The sequence below is a fragment of the Cryptomeria japonica genome, chromosome 5 (assembly GCF_030272615.1).
Source record: "Cryptomeria japonica chromosome 5, Sugi_1.0, whole genome shotgun sequence".
In the NCBI taxonomy this organism is placed as follows: domain Eukaryota; kingdom Viridiplantae; phylum Streptophyta; class Pinopsida; order Cupressales; family Cupressaceae; genus Cryptomeria; species Cryptomeria japonica.
Genome location: NC_081409.1, coordinates 27,686,294 through 27,691,247, shown reverse-complemented (window position 1 = coordinate 27,691,247; position 4,954 = coordinate 27,686,294).

The following is a 4,954-nucleotide window of genomic DNA, read 5'->3' as shown; positions in this document are numbered from 1 at the left end:
TTGAAGAGTGTAATCTACATACTCACTATGAAAATGATTCTCAAACTCCTTGCAGACCCTGTAGGCTGATGAGAAGTCCTCATCTTCTTCATAAAGATCCTTGAAACCTTCTATCCCTATGCTTTGCAATTGTAACTCTTGGATAGTCAATAACTTCCGGCTTAAAGCATCTGCCACCTTGTTGAGCTGCCCCTTTTTATGCTTGATGGTAAAGGTAAAGGATTGGAGGTACTCCATCCACTTCAAATGTCTATTGCTAAGCTTCTCTTGAGTGTTAATGTAACTCAAAGCCTGGTTATCTGTGAACACCACAAATTCTTTTGGGAGTAGGTAATGCCTCCACTTCTTGAGAGACTGGACTAGTGCATACAACTCTAGATCATATGTTGAATACCTCTTCTTTGCCTCATTAAGCTTCTCACTGAAAAATGCCACAGGCCTTCCCTCTTGACTCAATACACCCCCTCCTGCAATTCCACTTGCATCGCATTCCAATGTGAATAGCTTGTCAAAAGTAGGTAATAGTAGGATGGGTTTTGTGGCTACTTCTTGCTTCAATAATTGGAATGCTTCATTAGCTTGTTCAGTCCATTTGAACTTAGTTTTAAGGCCTCCTTTTATGGTGTCAAGTACTGGTGCACATATGCCACTGAAGTTCCTCACAAACTTTCTATAGAATTGGGCTAAACCATAGAAACTCCTAACTTCAGTCCCTGTTTTAGGGGCAGGCCAATTCAAGATTGCCTCCACTTTGCTTGGATCCATCTTCAAGGTTCCCTTAGACCCCACAAACCCCAAGTAGACTAACTCTTGCTTCAAAAAGTCACACTTCTCTAAGTTGATTGCCAACTTCTCTTCATGCAACCTCTCTAGGACAAACCTCAAATGTTCTAGGTGCTCCTCTTTGGTTTTGCTATAGATGAGTATGTCATCTAAATACACCACCACAAATATTCCTATGAAGTCCTTCAACACCTCATTCATCAACCTCATGAAGGTGCTTGGAGCATTGGTAAGTCCAAATGGCATCACAAGCCATTCATACAACCCTTCTGCGGTCTTAAAAGCGGTTTTCCACTCATCACCCTCCTTAATCGTAATCTGATGATAACCACTTTTAAGGTCCAACTTAGTAAAATACATGGCACCTCCTAAACAATCCATTAAATCCTCTATTATAGGAATAGGAAATCTGTACCTTATGGTGATCCTATTGATTGCCCTTGAATCAGTGCAAAGTCTCCACTTGCCTCCCTTCTTTGTTGCTAGTACTACCGGGACTGCACATGGGCTGATGCTCTTCTTGATCATTCCTTGATCCAACAACTTCTGCACTTGCCATGCCACCTCCTTGTTTTGATCAGGTGTGAGCTTATATGCTGCTTTATTGGGTAGGGATGCACCGGGGACAAAGTCTATTTGATGGCTTATAGACTTTCTTGGTGGAAGTGTTGTAGGTGCTCCATCACTCACTATATCTTTATATTCTTGCAACATTTTCTTTACCTCCTTAGGTACCTCTACCTGCAACTTATCTTCCTCCTCCTTTGGCTTCACAAAGATGGAACATCCCACTATCTCCTCTTCATGCCATAGGTGTAAGAACTCTTTACCAGTATTAAGTAAGACACTAGGTGTTCTTGAGGTTCCCTCATCATTCTCTGTCAGAGATTGAATCTTATAGGTTTTGTTGTCCTTCTTGAAGGAAATGGATTTCTCCTCTCCATCATAGATCACATTCCTATCAAATTGCCAAGGTCTACCTAGCAGCAGATGACAAGCATCCATGGGTAACACATCACAAAGGATCTTATCCTTATATCCTCCAATAGAAAACTCTACCCAAGTCTGTTCATTGACAAGCACACTTTGTCCTTGATTCAACCATGTCACCTTGTAAGGGCTAGTGTGGGGTATCTTTGTGAGTTTCAACTTCTTGGCTACCTCATCTGATATGATGTTATTAGTTGACCTTGAATCAACTATCACCTTGCAAACCTTACCAAGGATTTTGCATCTCACCCTAAACAATGCTCTCCTATGCTTAGGTTCATCCTTAACCGGTTGTCTTATCAAGACTCTATTGAACATCAGATTTTCTCCAATCTCTGATTCAATATGGTCCACCTCAGGTGTTTTGCTACTTGATGTGTCTTCATGGGCATAAGCAACCCTCTTTCCATTGTTTGATGAGGTAGGCTTGTCAGGGCATCTATAGGCCGGGTGTCTCAATTGACCACAATTGTAGCATTTCATGGTTGCAAAGTAGAAATTACCCCTGCCAGTACCTCTACTCCTATTTGGGCCCCCTTGTGCACCTCTTCCTCGAGAATGGCCTCCTCTAAGAGTGGTTTCACTATTATGCTCAGTCAAATTGGACTCTCCTTGATTCCTTTGCTCACTTGCCTTGCTTTGGTAACCACCTCGGTGACTCATTTGATCTCTACCTCTGCCTCTACCCCTATTGTTGGAGTCTCCCTTCCTTTTGTTCCTCTCTTCCACCTTAGTAGCAAGCTGATGACACTTTTGGATAGTGGTAGGAGTCCATAGGCTTATCTCCTCTTGGATGTTCCACTTTAGGCCACTTAGATACCTAGCCACCTTGATAGATTCCTCTTCTTGGACTTTGGATCTAAGACAAAGCTTTTGAAACTCTTCTATGTAGGAGGCCACATCAAGATCTTTCTGCTTCAATCCCTATCTCTTCCTATGAAGTTGGACTTCATAATCTTCTGGCAAGTAGTTCTCCTTGATCTTACTCACCATGGACTTCCAGTTTGCAATAGGTAGCTTCCCCATGCTAATTCTCTCCTCTTGCAAGTACTTCCACCATGTCAAGGCTGCTCCCCTTAGTCTTGATTTGGCAACCTTAACCTTTTGAGCTTCTGTCACACCTTCACACTCAAAGTGGTTCTCCATACCCTCAATCCATTCCATGACGGTGTCAATATCCATCCTTCCACTAAAATGTGGCAATCCTTCAAAAGCTTTTGTATTCAAAGCCTTGATGGCCTTTACAAAAGGTTCTTCATTGATTAATGGGTCTGGTTCAGGTATGATGTCGTCTTGATCAATAGCTTTCTTGCCTATATCACTAGTGTCCACACCCTAGAGTTCTTGTGCTCTCTGATCAACCACTTCTTGCAGCTTGTTCCTTGTCTCACTCATAGCATCTTCAAGGAGTCTATTTTTCTCCTTTTGTTCTTATACCTCCCTAGCTAGCTCTGCATTAGTGACCATTATGTTCTCCCCTATTGATTAACCAGAATATAGAAACATGCATGGTCCACCAAATCTTTAACTTTGCTCTGATACCAATCCGATGGGAATGGGTATGGGATAGACTAGCCTAGTCTATGCTCTTTGATCCTCTCCTTGGATCAACGGGTGTTCCAACCACACCCTAGGGTCTCTAGGACTTCCCTTGCTTGTGGAATCCCCTGACCTTACCCAATCCACCCACCAACAACATGTGATTCTTCTCCTAAGGTTTCACCTACTCACAAGCTTCAAAAACCCTCACATAGGCTAATAAGGGTTTAAGTCTTCCTACACCTTCTTAGGTCCTAGCAAGGATAGGATAGGTCTTTGACATAGTTCTCCATCCATTCATGTGCCCCCAAGAGGTTTTTACCTTCCTACTTGTTACCGATCTCACTATTTTGCTTCTTTCCTACAAAATAGGGCTACAAGGAATGTGCCCCAATTAGGCCTCCATTCCGGAATTTTAGGGCTCCCTCTTGCAAATGATGCCCAAACTTGTGAAACTTCCCAAAGGGACTGCTATTCATTTGGGAAAGGCTCAAATATTTTCCTAGTTTTGTGCCTCAAAGTGTCTATACACTGCCCTAGGTGAATTTAGTGGTTTTTGAGGGTTTTTAGGCCTGCCAGGGTCACATTGATGGTTTGTTGTCTTCACCACCTTGTCTGGATTGGTGGAAGCTCCTCCTTCTCATCAATGATGCTCCACACACCTCTCTACAACTCCTCCAAAGGGTGCCTCCTTCCTTGCTCTCATGGACCTCTGCAACCTTAACCCTTCCTAGCCGAGCACAGTCTAGTCTCGCCTAGGAGTGGGTCTTTGAAAGGATTTCCTACATCTTCAAGGGCCCTGCTTCCTCTGAGATACTATATAGGGTCTGCACTCCTATTCCCCATGGTTTCATGGTGTTTCCACAATGGGGATAGGAATTGTCAACCCATTTACACAAAACAGTCCAAAACTGGACAGTAAAGAAGAAATTTGCAAAGTATTTACAAACACACCAAAACTTGGAAAACAAACTTAATATAAGTTCTCAAAATGAATGTGTCAACACTAAACAAGACTCCCAATACAATTTAGGTTCTAGAACCATCCATTAACAATCCTTCATTGCTCCATTTGTGCCGACTGGCAACCAAACCACAGTCACAGTCAAGGTCTTTTTCCTTTGGTCGTACAATCTGACATCCAACCCCTCATTTTAGGGTTTGCAACCATATATAATGTCTTTGCCTCGGTTTGTGTGCCAAAGTTAGGGTTCTCCACGCCTTTTTGCAACTTTTGAGCAACTTTTGCAATGTTGCTTTTCTTGACTTTTAGGCCTACATTGGGCTATCCTATGGACACAACCATGCTAAAAGGACCCCAAACTCATCAATGGTCACACATACCCTCTACTCCAAAAGAAAACTCAACCTAGACTTGTGAACCTAGAACCTAAACAAGACCAATAAGCTCTTGGCTCTTATTACATTTACATGACTTCTTAAAGAAGCAAAATCCCAACAAAATCCAAATGGAGGAAGACCTTAGAAGGGTGCTCCTGCACCACTTAGGCTGTTCAAAGCAAAGACAACTTCCACCATGTTTCAGTGAAAAATGGATTTATAGAAAGGATTTACTAACATCCTACCAGCGCTTAGAGAAAGGTATGAATACCCATTGCAACATTATAACAAAATGCCTTAT